This window comes from Felis catus, chromosome A2 (assembly GCF_018350175.1).
Source record: "Felis catus isolate Fca126 chromosome A2, F.catus_Fca126_mat1.0, whole genome shotgun sequence".
Taxonomy (NCBI): Eukaryota; Metazoa; Chordata; class Mammalia; order Carnivora; family Felidae; genus Felis; species Felis catus.
The window spans coordinates 4,440,948-4,458,805 of NC_058369.1; the positions used below are offsets into that span (position 1 = coordinate 4,440,948).

Here is a 17,858-nt window from a genome sequence, read left to right on the forward strand (position 1 = left end):
GGGGGGTATCCAGTCTCAACTGCCAGCAAGGGTGCCCCATTATTCCTTCTTTGCCTAAACCCTTCGGACGCCCCGTCGTTCCTCAATTTTTCGTTTTTTTCTTCTGCAGCAGCCGACTCTGAAGGGTCGGAGCTGGCTCCGAGTTTCTCTGGAATGAAGTATCGACAGAATTCAAATTCCTTTTTCTGTTGGTAAGAACTGGGCTTCTGTTCCTGTTTTCTTCACAGCAGCCAAACGTTCCCTCGCCGTCCAGCAGGGGAGCGGGCCCGAGCCCTGCAAGTTGGCCGTCTGAAGGGCTCCAGGCGGGACGCAACGGGTGGGACAGGCTACTCTCATCACAAAGGACAGCGGCCTTCCCCCCCGCCCCCCATCGCAACGGGGCAACACCCACTTACGTTCCTCCCTAAAGGACACGATTTGGCAACTAGTTTAAAATTTTGGGGGCGCCTGGTGGCTCAGTTGGTTGTGTCCGACTTCGGCTCAGGCCATGATCTCACAGTTCACAAGTTCGAGCCCCACCTCGGGCTTGCTGCTCTTGGCATGGAACCTGTTTCGGATCCTCTGTCTCCCTCTCTCTCTGTCCCTCCCCCACTCACTCTCTCTCTCAAAAAAACAAATTGTCCAAACTAAGGTATGGTTACGTCAACTCACATGCAGTCTGACTTTGGTTGCCGTTTACAACGTCATGGGTTTAGGGGGCACGTGAATTAAAAACCACCCAGCCCTCACGGGCATCTTCACCCAGGAAATACGCTTTTGGCGGGCAGCCCAATTCCGCCGCTCGTTCATAATCCCTTGAGCGCCACCAGACTTGGTTTCCAACCACTTCTTTTCCTCAGACTTGCCGCTTCCTCTCTGCCTCCTAAGCCACTGGACTAGTTCAGGTCAGCAGGCATGTCCCCAGGCCTCGGGGCCACGTCGAACGATGTCTCCAGCGCGGACCGGACCGCCCGCCTCCCAGGGACCTGGTGCAATCCCGGCCTCCTCCTCCTTGCACACTGGAAGTTCTGGGTCTGCCTCCAGGGCAACACTGCCGGTCCGAAATCAAGGGCTACCAAGAGTCTGACCACTGAGGGGTGGGGCGGCGTCTGTCACGTTCTGATGCCAAGGGTCTGTGGTCCTCGAGAAGGTTGAGCATCGAGCGTCACGTGGTTCCAGGCGCGGTTCACACTCACGAGGCGGCCCAGCCTGCCCTGGATGCTCCAGACCTTCTGACATGAAGACTGTCTGCTCAGAGCTGGTCCGAGAGCCCCGCTCCGTGAGCGCATCCCGGGAACAGACACCTGGCTCGCTTCCCGCTTCCCAGCCCGCCATAGGGTCTCAGCTCTGTCACGGAAAAGACCCAGCAGCCGTCATCGCAGACGTAAGGCAGGCACAACTTCTTAGCAAACACTGAGGTGGCTGACCCGCCGTGTGGACTCTCACAGAGGAGTTCGGATCTTAGTTCCGTCATTCGCTGTGGCCTCAGTTTCTTTATCTGAGAAAGGGGTCGGGCGGATGAGGTGCAATGATGCATGAGGCGTGCCCGTCCCGAGCTTGGCCCCCAGTCGGTGCCTGATAAATAGAATACAACCTAGTGGAAAGGGAGAAGGGTGAGGACCCCAAAGACACCTGCATCGGCAGCGGCCAGCAATGCGGTTCGGCCTAACTGTACCCCAGACTCTGGGCCAAGTGTGATCTTACTTAACTCTTCGGGAAGCTACTCCATTATCATCCTCGTTTTAGAAACAACAAGGGACAAATAGAGGCTCAGAGAGGTCAAGCGAGAGCTCGAGGCCACACAGCCTGAAGAGGCAGAGCTGGGTTCGAACCGGGTCTTCCTCCTTTCGGCAAAGGAGGCGCACTTGGTCTGTAAAGGCCCCCGAGGCTCCCACTGTCTGTGCTGCAGAGGCCGTCTCCTTCCCCTGTAAATCGTTCCTCCGCCCCGCGGCAAACAGAACTCGGAAAAATATCATGAGCTCAGTTTTCTGCTCTACAGGTGTCTACGTAATTGAGCTTATGTCACTGGCTGGAGCTGGGATCAGCTGAAATGATTCATGTGGACGAACGACACGGGTCCAAGCTGGACATGTACGTTTGGCCCTTTCTGTCTGGCTCAAGTCAAGAAGCGGCTCTTCCTGCCACTCAGTCACTGGGAGGGACTTGTCAATAATGACTCCGATGCCACCGTCCCCTCCGTCTTTTCCCACAAAGCAACCAGAAAGCGGAGTGGTATCGTAGTGGGGAGCACGCCGGGGGCCCCTGCCCAGCTGGGCACATCCCATGCCCCGTGGCCCCGCTGCCACCTTGTTTTCCGCGACCCCTCGGCCCTCTCCCAGCCTCACGGGTTCACCTAGACACTACGGCCTATCCACTTGGGCTTCGTCTTCTGCAGCCCTCCCCATCCTGCCCTCTGCTTTGTACCCACTTTGGCTGGCGCTCTCTGGAGAAAGCGAGGCCTCCTCTATGGTCTGAATGGGATGGTTACCCGACCCCTCGGCACCCCCAGTTCAATCCCAACGGCATTCAATGTGCCAGGTTCCGAGCCCGTGGGCCTGGGTGCTGGCCACTGTGCTGCCTCCACCAAATATACGGCTCTGCAGGTGGCCAGTGTGGCTGCAGAGGTCCCGACTGGCAGGGACGAGGTGGGTGGGGGCCATTCTGGTGTGAGGGTCCACTGGAGGCTGGGACTGGCGTCCCCGTGAGCACCACAGCGATTGTGAGGACAGGGGCGATGACACCTGCCAGGATGGGACTGATGCGGCCCCGGAAAGCAGGGCTGAGGCTAGAGAGCGCCGCGGCCCTCAAAGTCCACCCACCCGTGACCGCTAGAACAGGACTGCTGGGTCACAGGGAGCCGCTTCCGAATGGACCCAAGCAGCACCATGCACAGGGATGAACACCCGCCGTCCGTCACCCCCGCCCCCCCCGCCCCCCCCCCCCCATCTAGAGCAGGGCTCCCTGGCCTCGGTGCCGTGGCCACTGGGGCTGGATCAGTTTTGGCTGCGGGGGGGCTGTCTGGGGCCCTGTGTGTGGGGGCGGGGAGGGGGGTAGGCTGAGCAGCATCCTGGCTCCCACCCACTCCAAACCAGGAGCACCCCCAGCTGTGGAAACTAAGTGTCCCCTAGGGGACTAGTCAGCAGGGGGTGAGAGGCACTGCTCTGCCTTTTCTGGAACTGCTCATAAACTATAACCTGCATTTCAACCCAATTCCCGGGAGATTTGTACGTGCATGAAAGTTTGAGGGGCGCTTCTCTGAACCACCATCTCCCCCCTCCCCACTGCAGACGTTTGGGGCTACGTTGTTCTCTGTGGGGCATCCCAGGCACTGCGGGGGGTGGGACAGCATCCCCGGCCCCACGCACTCCATGCCAGGGGCCTCCCCTCCTCATCACAACCCCAAATGACACCACCCAGTGGTGTTCCCTGAAGGTCAGCGTGGCCCCCTTTGAGAACTACTGGTCTGACGCCACGGCCTCGCTGAACCTGGTACTTCTAGACTAACCAAGCCATTCTCTATGCTCACTGCCCTCGGTTCTGCTTTCTGGGGAGGTCTGGGAGACCTGTCTCCCAGTTGTGCATGTTTGGTTCCCGGACGAGGCCGTCCTTAAGAAAACAAGGCTTTTAGAGCGCCCCCGACAGCCTGGGAGAGGAGGAGCAAGGCAGGCCGACCAGGGGCTAGCCGGGGGCTCCCTGCTCCAGGACATCTGCCCGACTGACCCCACCCCGCACAGGAGGGTGCTGCCCAGTGACAGGGGCACTTCCTGTTCCTGGAAATGGCCAATAGGCCCGAGCGTCGGGCGGTACCTCCACGACTGACTCAGGCAAAGGAGAGGCTGGCTTTTCTCCTGCTGCCAGCATCACACCCGGGACCTTTCCAAGTGACCCCGACTCCTCTCGGGGTCACCCCTCACTCCGGAGTTTCGAAAGCAGACAAACGGCCGAGCTGAACATCAGGAACTTCCCCTGTAACAGGCCAGCACTGGAGGGACCCGTACGAATCAGCCAGCCCTGCTCCTCTGCCCGCAGGATGAAGGGACCCGAAGATGTTAAGCGCTTTGCCCAAGCTGCAAGTCCTCACGTGGGGGGGGGGGTATCTCCGTGGGGAAGTTTTTTAAATGATCCATTTAATAGGAAGTTTTTAAGCGAGGCGACAATTCCTGACAAAGCACTTGCCAATTTTCTGGAATGCACAGTAGCATTTCTGTGGAAGGACTGACCTCCTCAGCACAAACTCCTCTCCCGCGATCCTGCTGTTAACAGGTTACAGGAAGAATCTTGTATTCTGATTAATCTTTTGGGGCATCTTAGTGTAAGTCAGAACTTACTCATTTTGATTCCAGTAACGCTTGCTGTCACGGGAATCTTAATGATTGCATCTAACAGGGCTGGTGGCTAACAAGCTTGCCTTGTATAGATACTCACAGCTCGCTTTTATTTGTTCTAGAACGCAAATGACATCCCATTGCAAGTTTTGGCTGCAAGACTAAGTCGGAAGCTTGTTCACATACTTCCCATTGTCCCGAGACACTAGCCGGGGTGCTGGCGAAAAGTGCAAGGGACACTTCTCGGGGCATTCAGCTACAGAGCGAGCTGCCCGTAAACCAACCGATCCGTACAACTAAAGCGAATCTCACCACGGAGCTGTCTGACTGACCGCGGGCGCTGTGCTCTGATACAGGCTGCACTTCTGCGGTTGCTGCTGCCTTAGACTGCGCTCGAGATGAACAAGGCAGGACCGAGCCCCCACCGAGAGCCTGCGCTGACTGACAGTTCCCAGTTTATAGCCCTGGCTGGTGGGCGGGGCGGGGCGGGGAGGGCGGGGCCGAGAGTGGGGGAAAGAAATGTGTCACCGGCTTTGAATGAAGCGCAGGGGCATGTTTACCCAAGCAACCAGCCCTGGTAAACAATCGCTATCTCTGGCTCACTGAGGAGGAGGTAGGGAGTGACACTGTTTTGATCAAAATCCACGGGGTGGCTGCAAAGGGCCTCTCCACGGGGTGAGGGTTTTCCACGGGGTGAGGGTTTTCCGCTCCAGTTAGAGGGAACACATCTGCTTCCCCAATATGCGCAATATACGCGTTCGCCTGAGGGTCACCCGAGTATCCAACTTCTCAACGGGAAGGGAAGCGCGAGGGAGAGTAAAGAACCAGAAGGCTCTGGGCCCAGTGTCCGTCACCAGCCAATCTTATATGTGAATGTTGTCACATGTGACCCACTGGGTTCAGGTCCCGGCTTTTCTGATATTCTCCAGCAGCCGCAAGGAAAACATCAGGCTGGAAAGCACTTGAAAAGTAGGTTGGCCAGGCAATAATTTTACAAACACGGGGAATTAGATCAAAAAAGAAATTCCACTCGGGACTGAAACAAGCCTCTGGTGGAGAGCAGTCTAGGATATGTTCAAATGGCTAAAGGTTCTTCCCCCCGGATGAGCTGTCACAACGAGAGCACGTTTTCTTCCACGGAGAGCCCAGGGGGACCCAGGTCTACCTGTTGTGGCAAATCAAACTCAAACATAATCTCATCAGAGAAAAATATATGCAGATGTTCAATTAAAACCTGGAGTCCGCAGTCCTGGCGCTGTTTGCTGGCCCTCATTGTTTGCTGAGTAACAACGGTTGCCAGGGACAACGCAGTCCACTCCTGTCTCTAAGAGCCTGTTGCTGGGCAACCGCAAGAATACTTCCCAAACCAAACAATGTCATCCCTGGAGCAATCCCCTCTATCTCACATTAACCAGATCTAAAAAAAAACCCTCCCAAATATGTAATCTATTATTTTCAGAAGCCCTAAGAGAAAGGCAAATAATCTCTTCTCTATAGTAACCAAGGGGGAAACAGTTTACCATATTTGTTCTGAAATAACAAAACCCAAGAAGGACCAATCTCCCCGCGGTCAGCATCAGAGCAGAGACGTCTACAAGCCTTCCCAGTGCCGGGAGGAGAAAGTGCCTTTTTCTCCAAGAGGAAAGAATTTATTTATCATCAAGCAAACAATGTGGGATATTCATAGCTGCACATGGGTTTTCTGGGCAGGGATTATACAAACTAAAACTAACTGGGGATTGAGCTATTTGAAAAAGATGTAAGAACAGAGGAGTAGATACCTAATTTAAAAGACTTTTGAAAATGTCATGTACAGACAAATAAGTGCAAACCAAATTGTTGACTCAGCATTAGAAGTGCCTCCCGGGACTCTGCGGGAAGGAACCGACAGCATCTGGTGTCCCTGTGCCTGCTCTTCCTGCCCCACTCAGCAACAGGAAGAGGAAGAGGAAGAGGAAGAGGAAGAGGAAGCCAGGCCTGGGAAGCACAGGGACACACAGTCTCGGAGAGCAGTGATAGGGAGGTGTCTAGCTTTGGCCAATCTTGACCCACCGAGAAAAAAACCCAAGCTAACCTCAAAGCCAATCCAGCCTTGGCTCTGTCCAGAGGAATTTGGGCTTTGGAACTTGGAAGGGAAGGGGATAGCACCCCATCTTACAAGGGGAGGGCACAGTTCTAAGGGGATGGTCTTATTCTAAGGGGGGAGCATGGCCAAGAATCTTAAAACATGCTGACAGAACAGGAAGTATGTGGCCGTAGCCACAGTGGGTCCACATTTTAGGTTATAAAGGCACCCGGCACTGATAGATTTGTGCGTGATTAAGGTATACATTTTCAGCTCCCAGCTGAGGTTTGGCCTCCAGCGAAACCTGGCCTTTGAGATAGACATGACTGACGCAAAGCAACCTTCTTTTCCTAAGAGAGCATACAGGAGGCGCTCTTTGAATAAACAAGTCAGAATGAAAGTGTTTCCTTGAGAGTAAGGGGAGGCAGACTCCACACTGTTAAAATCTGAACCTGGGTGCTAGGGAGATGGGAAGTTTGAAGCCAGATATTTGGGCCATTAACGCATGGCAAAGCAGTAACGCTGATCTCTAGCCTGGAAGTGAGACCACCAGCAGCTGAAAGTGTGGGAGTCACTGCTCCCAAGGCCTAGGGGACACTGCCAATTCTGCCTGCGCTCTGCATCTGAAGGGAGGCTCTGACACACAGCCGTGAGGGTCCCAAACCCCATCTCTGGAAAGAGGATTGACATGGGGGTCCTCTGTACATTATTCATTGATCTCAATACAAACTATTTATTGAGTGCCTGGCATGGGCCAGGCATTTCCCACTAATCAAAACAGACAAAGTTCCCTTCCCTTCTGGGACTTATATTCTGTCCCCAGGTAGTGGGGGTGGGTGGGGAAGGATAGAGACAGTAAACAAAATAAGAAAATCTACAATATATCAGATGGCGATAGATGCCAGAGGTGGGGGGTGGGAATGGAGTGGAGGCAGGGAGCAGTGGGGTGAGATGGGGTTGCAATTTTTAAAGGATTGCCGAATGCCTCCCCCAGAAGACTCATTAAGGAAACAAGAAAAGTGAGGGGCTGAGCCATCTAGGGGAAGAGCATTCCTGTGGAGGGAATAGCCAGTGCAAAGGCCTTGAGATGAGGCCATACCTGGCTGGTGACTTGAGCTGGGCAAACCAGGAGACAAGAAGAGGGGGAAAGGCCCACAGAGACAATCATACAGGCTTCGGCTTCTGCTCAGGATGAAATAGAAGTGATCAGAGGGTTTTAGCCCAGGGAATGATCTGATCTGACTTGGTTTTAACCAGGTGCCTCTGGCTACTGGGTTGAGAACAGGCAAAGAAGGAAAAGGATGCAAGGAGACAGAGCAGCTAAGAGGGTGGTGTGATGGTCCAGGTGAGAGACGGTGACGTGGCTGAGCCTGGGTGATGAGGGTGGAGGGGTGCAAAGCAGTCAGACTCTGGATAAAGGGAGGTGGAGTCGATAGGATCTACTGATGGGCTGGATGTGGGGTGTGACAGAAGGGAGTTAAGACTGCGTCAAAGATTTTTGGCAGGGAAAAGGATGAGATCAGGAAAACCGAGGGAGAAGCACGAGGACTGGGGAGCACTCAGAAGTTGAGTTTTAAAGGTGTGAGGTGGGTGAGAGGCTCTTAGACACCCAAGCTGGAATGCTGAGAAGGTCAACAGATATATAAGTGAGGGCCGGAGGGGCAAGTGGTAGGCTGGAGTCACCAGTGTCCAGATGCCCTGGGCCAGAGTTTTAGTATACAGATGTACAGATGTGCGTAGCGTCTAAGGATGTGGACTGGAGCCAGCAGTGTATTGCTGACAAGGACTGGAGCCAGCAGGGTATAGATGCCTACTTAAGGCCAGGAGCCTGGCTGAGCTCATCAAAAGAGGGCGGAGAAGAGGCCCAGGGTTGGGCTCTTTGGCTCTCTACCATTTAGCGATCCTAAAGAGGAGGAAATCCAGCAAACCGAGTAGCGTCCTGAGCATTAGTTGAATTGGGGGCTGAGAACTGATCGCTGGATTATGGTGATGTGACAGAGCAGTTCCGGGGGAACCCTGTGGGCAAAGTCCACAGAGATTGGGGGATTCAAGAGAAACCAAGAGTCGTGGACCTGGAGACCCCAGGCACAGGCAGCCCTTGAGGCATCTCTGCTGGAAAGGAAAGGAGAGGAAGAAGGTAGCCATGGAAACGGGAAGTCCGCTTGGGAGAGGGCTTCTGAAATGGAAGAAGGGACGGGCAGGACCCAGCGGGCGGGAGTGGAGAGAACTGCTGGCGGAGTGCCGTTACACAGGTGAGACGGGATGGAGAGATCCCGCAGAAGGGAGGAGGGGCTGGCCAGAACTTGCACGTGGCCATTGGTCCACCAGCCCAGGACAGGGCCTCCGCCCAGACGCAGGGAGAGGTGGGGTACCACCAAGTCATAAATGGGTTATCCCAAATCCGCAAGTCTCTTCAGGAGCTCCCAGTCCCCAGTGCCATCCCTCAGATGTGGGGTCCCTCTGTGACGATTCCAGGGCCCTTCCAAGTCTACTCAAGCCCCCGACAGCCAGAGCGCTGGCCCCCGCAAGGCTGCTGGGAGGCCTCCAACCTCAGCAAGGTGGAAGGCTTGAAGCGTGGGGTGGGAGCTGGGCATCGCACAAGATGACTCAGGTCTGCAGATCTCACGCCAGAGTCTCCGGCAGAGCCCGGGCTGAGAAGGGTGAGCTGGAGCTAGGGACGAGCCCCCACATGGCCTCCCTGGGCCCCAAGGCTTCAGGGCTCCATCTGCCCATGCAGGGGTCTGAAAGTTTGCATCCCCCCCAAATTCATACGTGGCAACACCTAATGCTCAAGGTGTTGGGCGGTGGGGTCTTGGGGAGGGGGTGGAGCGCCCTTATGAAAGAGGCCCCAGGGAGCTCCCTCAGCCCTTCCAGGCTGTGAGGACACAGCGAGAAGTCTGCTGCCCCCAAGAGGGCCCTCACCGGTCATGCCAGCACCCGAACTCAGAACTGGGAACACTGGATTTCCGAGGTTTAGAAGCCGGCCAGTCCGTGGTATTGTTACGACGGACTGAGCCAACCCCACGCTTGCCCCCCACCCTGTGGGTCCCCCTCAACAGCCTCACAGAACCCATCCTCCGTGTTCCGCCCCACACGCGATTTGCTCTTTCTGTTGCTTTCTTTATGATGACCATGCACCTCTTTCCAGATCCACCAAAATGTCCGATCTTTCCAGGTCCAACGATTGCTAGAGACTAGTTCTAATACGGCTCCTTTTTCTGCCATGTCAACGTACAAACATGCAAGCTTAACTAAGAAAAAGTCTCAGCATCACGTTGAAAAACAAAAGTGTATTTCTTGCTAAGTCATGCTGGAAGTATGCAAGATTACCAAGAAATTTAGCGTAAGATAAACAAGTACGGCCAGGAATCCTGCTGTGGGAGTTTCAAACGCAGAGTCCTCCGGCTGGGGCCACCAATGCACTCGGCACTGGGCTGGCACGCTGTCCCCTGCTGGGAGGACCTCTCGTTGCTTCAAGTGGCCTGGGAGTTGCGCCTCTAGGGGCCCGGGACCAAGAATCTAGTCAGACATCCCTTCGGCAGGACCCAGGGGTCTCTGAGGAAATGAAAATGAAGCAACAAAAGGCAAAATTGGAAATGTTTATCCAACCCGTCACCTCCCACCTCATCTCTGGCCCCGCCATCCAATCCTACGAGGACAAAAGCACATTCTGTGTCTGTCCCCGCGAAAGTTTCAACCCCAGTGCAAACCTCAGCGTGCTCTGACAGAACGGAGCAAAACAGCCTTTTACAAAAGTGTTAAACTCATTTTTCTAATTAAATCCAAAGAGAGAAGTCTTGGAGATATGTTAGGTTTTTTTTTTTTTTTTAACGAACCCTAATTAATTCTAAGACGATACACTGAAACAGATTCCATTTTCAGAAGGCATTCTAATCAAAAGGCTGGGGGGACATTTTAATTTTTTAATTAAGAAGGTGCCATGAAACCTTGAAAATATTTTAAATGGTTTCCTATTTCATAAAGGTTTGAGGTGGGCCCTCGTCTTTCTCAGCAGGCGCTCTGGGCTGGCGTGCAGCGGGGCGGGACCGTGGGGCGTGAGACCAGGGGGCAGCTCGCTCTGTCGGACACAAATGCCTGGCTTTGTGCGCTTCTGTTTTTGGTGTCTCCATTCCCGGCTCCGTATTAAGTCAGCTCCCAAAGCAGAGCACAAGATAATTTTGGAAAAAACTGGAATAGAATGTTCTAGCTCTGCTTGAAAGGTGGCAAGAGCGACAGAGAGGAGTCCTCTGAAACGTAACACAAGTAACAGTGAGCGGCCTCCGCTGGCCGCCTCTCCCCCACCCCTGTCCTCCCAGGCCCCATATTGGTTCCAATCCTCCTTGCTTCTGGAAGTCTCGGGACTGGTGTCGCCTAGCTGCTGGGCGATCTGGACCATCACTACGCTTGAAAAGCATTTACTACTACTTCAGCCGGATTTTTAAAAAGATAAACAGTTGAGACACTTCTGTCCAAATGAAATTTGAAACTGTTGGAGTAAAGAAAAAAGTCGGGTCGAATCAAAAAGCCCTCTAAAGCTTACTACTGCCTGGGATAATGAAGACGCGATTGCCTTCTGCGGAAGTCAAATCTGTTTTGCGACCTGAATTTCATGCTTAAATTTTTTTTTTAACATTTATTTATTTTTGAGAGAGAGCGAGAGAGTGCGAGCGGGGCAGGGGCAGAGAGAGAGAGGGAGACACAGAATCCGAAGCAGGCTCCAGGCTCCGATCTGACAGCACAGAGCCTGACGCAGGGCTTGAGCCCACGAACTTGAGATCATGACCTGAGCCGAAGTCTGGCGATCAAGCGACTGAGCCACCCAGGCGCCACCCGAATTTCATGCTTAAGAGGAGATTAAGCGTGGATGGCTGACCTCAGTGGTGTGGGCTCGGTGCCCCTCTCTGGGGATCTAAGGCATCTCCCCGGGCTACTACTCAGCGCGTGTTGATGAGGAGGACATCTGTGAGGCTGCAGGAGACCAGCAGAAAGCTGCCGGATTCTTCTCCCTCTGGCGGATAGGACGTGTGCATTTGGTCCTTACTTGTGTGTGACCGCGGCTAACCACACGGGGACTTCTTGTAGCCGCTAGACAGGCCTGTGCAGGCCTCAGGGGCTCTGGGAAGTGTCCCAGTCAAGGTCAACACTCAAGAAGACAGAAGATGGAATGGGGCAGTCCCACCCCAAGCGGGCTGCTGGGTCCAGGTGGGGGCCGCTGTGGAGCTGGGGGCAGGGTAGGAGGCACCCAGGGCAGGGGCACCTGCTGAGAGGAGCAGGGGGGCGCCAGTGCCCTCCCTGAGCGTTTCCCCTCACTCCTGCTCTCCTCCCCGACCAGCATCCTCCTACCCTTGAGTGCGCGACAGGGGAGAGCGCCCAGGGCCCGTGTCTTCCCCTCGACACACGGCCCAAGCAGAGCGATGACGCCGTGTAAACAGAACATGCTTCCTGAGAGGAGGCGCTGCGTCCAAGTCCCGTGTCCTCCACCTTCTAGCTGGTGACCTTCAGCCAGTGACTTAAGGCCTTCAGAGCTTCCATTTCTCTACCGGAAAATGGAGCAAATACCTTCTGTCTGCCCCCCGGGGGCCACCGTGCTGAACAAGGTGAGGCTGACAATCGTGGAGTTTAATTACCAGCGCTGCACATGGGAAGCGCTCCGTAAATACCCATTAAAGTCCTGGTCGGAATCCCCTCCGTTACGAGGTAGCCAAGAGCTCCTGCCGGGTTTTGCCTGTTCATTGATCTGAAACTGTGAAAGCAGGGAGACGCTTTGCTATTTGGGATCTCACAGGCAAACAAGCATGCGAGACGCCCCGGGGGATGGCTCGCGCTGTGTGCTGCGTCCATCCCAGGGCATATTTGTCGGGTTCGTCATTTTGGCCAATACTTAATACTCACGCCTCTCGCAGCATCCGGCCAAACTTCCAACGTAACCCTGCTGCCTTACTGTCATAAAAATTACATTTTATCATTGCCTCCTTCTCCCTTCTCAGGCATCCTGTCCTTCCGTGGGACCTCAGAGCGTAGACGGTACATTTTCCACGGCCGAGCATCTCTTATATCGCTTGACAAGTGATGCCTGATGCAGATGTGTCCAGTGCTGTCGTTCCTGGCGGAGACGGAGCGGGAGCTGGTGGGTCTCTTCAATTCCCCATAAGGAGACCCTCTTGGCCTTTTCTTCTTTGCTACAAGTTTCCAGGCTTTGTGTTGTTAAACTGATGAAGGCTGACGCAAAGCCCCGCAACGAAGCGAGGGGCTCCTGCCCGAGAGCAGGGTCGGCCCCCGCAGAAAACGACCTTTGAGCATCCCTCAAGGCCTGGGACGTGTCTGAACCTACTTGTCAGGGACGCAGAGCTAGCCGGAAGCGCGATTTCCTTTCCCCCTCGGAACTGATCCTATGGAAACACACATGTCCGAAGAGGCAAAGGGCCAAGTGCTGTACCCTGGTGTTCGTAGCAGCAGGATTCATAACAGCTCCCAAGCAGAAACAACTCACGTGTCCATCAGCTGATTAAGCAAAATGTGGTCTATCCACGCAAGAGAATGTTACTCGGCCGTAAGAAGGAGTGAAGCTCTAACTCACGCCACAGTGTGAATGCACCTTGAACACACAACGCTCAGACACAAAAGCCATTTATGTGAAATGTTCAGAACAGGCGCACCCACAGAGAGTGCGTTAGTGGGCGCCGGGGTCGGTGGGGGGGGGTGGCGTTGGGGTGACTGCTAATCAGACAGGACTTCTTTTGGGAGTGATGGAAATGTTCTGGAGTTAGACAGTGGTGATGGTTACATAAGCCCCAAGGATACACAAAGACCCACTGAATTACACACTCGAAATGGGCCGACTCTGTGGTATGTAAAATATATCTCAATACAGCTGTGAAAACAAGATCTACAGTGCCCTGGCGGAGTTACTCGAAGTCACAAAAAAACTGCAAACAACTTAAATGTTCATCAGTAGTAAAATCATTCAATAAATTACGGTACATCCCTAGTGTGATGCCATGACACCATCAAAAAGAATGAAGCACGGGGCACCCGGGGGCTCAGTCGGTTGGGCGTCCGACCTCGGCTCAGGTCACGATCTCACGGTCCGTGGGTTCGAGTCCCGCGTCGGGCTCTGTGCCGACAGCTCGGAGCCTGGAGCCTGCTTCCGATTCTGGGTCTCCCTCTCTCTCTGCCCCTCCCCCACTCACGCTCTGTCGTGAATGCGGTGCGTACAGGGAACACCACTGCTATTCGATCCACTTGGTCTACAGTATGCTGCCACTTACACGGCCAGAGGCTTTAATATTAATTCAATATCAAACACCAAGAGGAAATTTCCTGGACAAACCGACTGTGGAGCATTCGTACAGTGGAGTACAACTCAGCAATGGAAAGAACAAGCCATCGACGCGCATGACGGCACGATGAGTCTCGAAGGCATTACGCCAAGCGACGGGGAGGGGAGCTGAGCGGGTGGCCAGGGGTCAAGGGTGGAGTGAGGGTCTGGCTGCAGAGGGGCAGCTCAAGAGAACGCACCCCAGTGTTGGAACTGCTCTCTGCCCACTTGGTGGGTGGTGGTTACCAGAACCTATGCGTGTGTGAGAAAACTCACCCCAAAATGTAAACATGACTGTATGTAAACTTAAACTATAAATAAACAGAAAGGAACAAAGTGAATTTACCAAAAAGAAGGCGCAGGCCCAGAGGATTCAAAAGTGAACAAGCCAGATCTGGGGGTGCGGACATCCTCATGCAGCAGAGTCAGACAAGAAACCAGTCACCAGATATACGAGGTTATTTCATAGAGATCTGGGCCGTGACAAAGGGAGAAGGCAGAGGGACAGAGCCGGTGGGGAGGGGTGGTGGAAAAGGGGCTCCCAAGCTGTCACCAGGCCAGTGAAGGGTGTTGTGGAGGACGGTGCTGACATGAGACCTGGCCAGACATAGGGAGATGGGAGCAAGCACTCCCAGCACAGGGAACAGGAGGTGCAAAGGCCCTGTGGCAAGGGAAGGCAGGGGGCTGGAGACAACAGCAGAGACCCCGAGGGCATGGCCAGAAGTCTGAATCTTAGTCCAGTTCCTGAGGGAAACTCCAAGCAGGGCCACAACACATTCTGGTTAAACTATATTCTTCTTAGACTATTGGGAGAAAGAGTGAAGACAGGAAAACCAGGGAGGAAGCTCCCATGGCATACACTGTTTAAAGATTTTAATAATAATTAATGCTTTTTAAGTCCCTAACTGAGCTTATTAACACCTATATATGGAGGCTGGATAGCAAATCTGTCATTTTGTAAAGAAGTCAAGTAACATTGATCCCAGTAAATGAAAGGTTAACTAATTAAGTATTTAGTCACCACGAAAGTAAATGAAAGCCTCTACGACTTTCGTGCAGGTAATTGCACTCTTAGTAAGTCATCACAGCCCACAAGCATCAGCTTGCTTATTAATTCAGTGTTAACTGTCCGTATTGACTTATACATGCCATTATCCCAAAATCAAATAATTTACAAGCATACTTATTTGTTTTAAAAAGGGACATAAAAAAGTAGACAGAGGAAATGAACAAGGCCTTGAACCTGTAGTTTGGTTACAGTTACTCACCGGTAGGGATTAATATAGTAAATTGAGTTCAATCAGGGGTTGGCAAACTTCTTCTGCAAAGGGCCAGAGTACGTTTTTGGCTTTGCAGACCATAGGGTCTACGTCAAAACTACTCAACTCTCACTGTTTCCAGAAAGCTGCCAGTGACCTTACATAAGGAATGGGTACGGTCGCATTCAGAGCCCTACCAGAACCTGGGGCAAAGGACACAAATCAGCGATGCTGATCCTGTCTTTAAAATGTTGACATTTTGCTCGATGGATGTTTGTGTGTGTGTGGCATGTTTCGATTTTTAAAATGCTACATAAGTGAAATGTGACTTATCTTGATACCTGAGGTTTTCTGGCCCTGGACCTGTTTCAATAAAACTTTATTTACAGACACTGCAACTTGATTTTCATATAGTTTTCATGTGGCACAAAATATGATTCTCTTGATTTTTTTTTCAACCATTTGAAAATGCAGGAGATATTCTCAGCTTGTAGGACTTACAAAAAAACAGGCGGGTGCCCCGTGTGGCCCCCCGGCGCGTAGTTGGCTGACCTCTGTTTTGGGTGGCCGTTTGTGAAGCGGGTCTGGTTCCTCCTTGTATTCTTGGAAAAGCAACTTCTAGCAAGTTGGCACTCAGATGACTCTGAACAAAAGTGCTCTTTTCACCTTTCTGAGCTTCCTGCTTGGGTTACTTGCCATTCTCTTCTCACCCAAAGGTCCCCCAAAGGCACCAGCACACAGACCCAGAACGCCAGCCCTCTGTAGACCGTGTCCCCCATCTGCCTCGTGCTTTCCTTTCCAGTAAGGACCACTGACTCAGAAGTGTAGTTTTCCCGGGGCGCCGGGCCCCGGGTGGTTCAGTCGGTTTCAGCTCAGGTCATGAGCTCACAGTTCATGAGATTGAGCCCCGCCTCGGGCTCCGTGCTGACCGTGAGGGGCCTGCTTGGGATTCTCTCTCCTCTCTCTCTCTCTCCCTTCCCTGCTCACGCGCACTCTCTCTCTCTCTCTCTCAAATAAACTATTTTTTTAAAGAAGTGTAATTTTCCTAAGTGGGGGTATGCAAGTTCAGTGAGTTAGCTATGCATCATCCAGCTGGTACACAACCACAAGATAAATTCCTAGGGTCTCTACTGACGCTCCATTCCTATGATTCAGCAGGAGGGATGGGACTCCCAAGGACTATAAACTATGAAAGAATAAACTATGAAACTAGAAACTATGAAAGAATATGCCTCCTTTAATATAATACTAGAAAATATAACTGGAGTGTCTATTATTCTTAGTTTTTAAAGTATTTTTTATTATTTATTTATTTTTTGAGAGAGAGAGAGAGAGAGAGAGGGAGGGAGGGAGAGAGAGGTAGAGAGAATGACCATGGAGGGGCAGAGACAGAGGGGAACAGAGGATCTGAAGTGAGCTCTGTGCTGACAGCAGAGAGGTCGATGCGGAGCTCAAATTCATAGACCACGGGATCATGACCTGAACTGAAATCAGATGCTTAACCGACTGAGCCACCCGGGCGCCCCTATTATTCTTATTTTTAATTGTGGTAAAAGATATGATTATATATATTATTTATACACTATATATATATGCACATATATTATTTATATATTACAAACACACATATATATATATAAAATGTATAAATTTATCAGGTGCACGGTTTTCAAGTGTGGCACTAGGTACATTCACATTGTTGTGCAGCCGTCGCCACCATCCATCTTGCAAAATCGGAGACTCTGTCCCTCTTAACTGTAACTCTCCGTGCCCCTGGCTCCCACCATCTACTTTCCGTCATGAATCTGGCTTCTCTAGGGACCTCACAGGGGTAGAACCATAGCGCGTTTGGTCCTTTTGGAACTGGCTTATTTCACTGAGCATAACACCCTCAAGGTGCATCCGTGGTGTAGCAGGGGTCAGATTTCCTTCCTTTTTAAAGCTGAAGACTGTTGGTGGCACCACACCGTGTTCATCTGTTCACCCGTTGATGGGCCGTTTCCCCCTCTTGGCTACTGTGAGACGTGCTGCTGTGAACGTGGGTGTGCAAATATCTGTTCAAGCCCCTGCTTTCAGTCCTTCGGGTGTATGCCCAGAAGTGGAGTTGCTGGACCATATGGTAATTCTATGTTTAATTTTCTTTTCCCCAAGGAGCTGCCTTACTGTTCTCCATAGCAGCTGCACAATTTACTTTCCCACTAGCAGTTCACAATGGTTTCCATTTCTCCAAATCTTTGCCAACAATCTTTGTAATTTTCTGTTTGTTTGGGTGTTTTTTTAAGGATAGCCATCCTAATGGTGCAAAGTGGCCTCATTGTGGTTTTGATTTGTGTTTCCCTAATGCTAAGTGATGTTGAGCACCTTTTCCTGTGATTATTGGCCATCTTCATACCTTCTCTGGAGAAATGTCTATTCAAGTCCTTTGCCCACTTTCTAATTGGGTTGTTTCTTTGTTGCTGTAAAATTGTAGGAGGTCTTTATATATTCTAAATATTAACCCCTTCTGAGATACATGATCTGCAAATATGTTTTCCCATTGTGTGGGTTGCCTTTTCACTCTGTTTCTAGTATGCTCTGATGTACAGAAAAGTTTTTTTAAGTTTCATGAATCCTGATTTACCTACTTTTTCCCTTTTGTGACCTTGCCTTTGGTGTCACAGCAAAGGAATCACTGCTGAATCCAATCTCACGCAGCTTCCCCCCGTGTCTTCTTCTAAGACTGTTGTGCTATTAGCCCTGACATTTAGGTCTTTGATCCATTTTGAGCTAGTCTTGTATATGGTGTGAGGTAAGGATCCAACTTCATTCTTTTGCAGGTGGATATCTAGTTTCCCAACATCATTTGTTGAAAAGACTGTCATTTCCCCCATTGAAAGGTCCTGGCACCCTTGCTGGAGTAAGATATTATAAAG

The 17,858-nt window shown here is 52.1% G+C and overlaps 1 protein-coding gene and 1 long non-coding RNA gene across 6 annotated transcripts in view; one reads left to right on the forward strand and one right to left on the reverse strand.

The window, feature by feature from the left end:
- Window positions 1–17,858, reverse strand: part of RFX2 (regulatory factor X2) — a 90,286-nt gene that overhangs the window by 51,927 nt on the left and 20,501 nt on the right. Inside the window, exon 1 of one of the 5 annotated variants that reach the window (XM_011287614.4) lies at window positions 4,617–4,729. The exons of the other annotated variants lie outside the window; for them this stretch is intronic. The gene's annotated coding sequence lies outside the window, so the exon portion shown is untranslated. Of the gene's footprint in view, window positions 1–4,616; window positions 4,730–17,858 lie in introns of those variants that run through there. 5 annotated transcript variants of the gene reach the window in all.
- On the forward strand, window positions 11,075–15,341 carry LOC123381920. The gene is made up of 2 exons (XR_006589498.1): window positions 11,075–11,966; window positions 12,357–15,341. It is a non-coding gene; the product is annotated as an uncharacterized LOC123381920 (long non-coding RNA).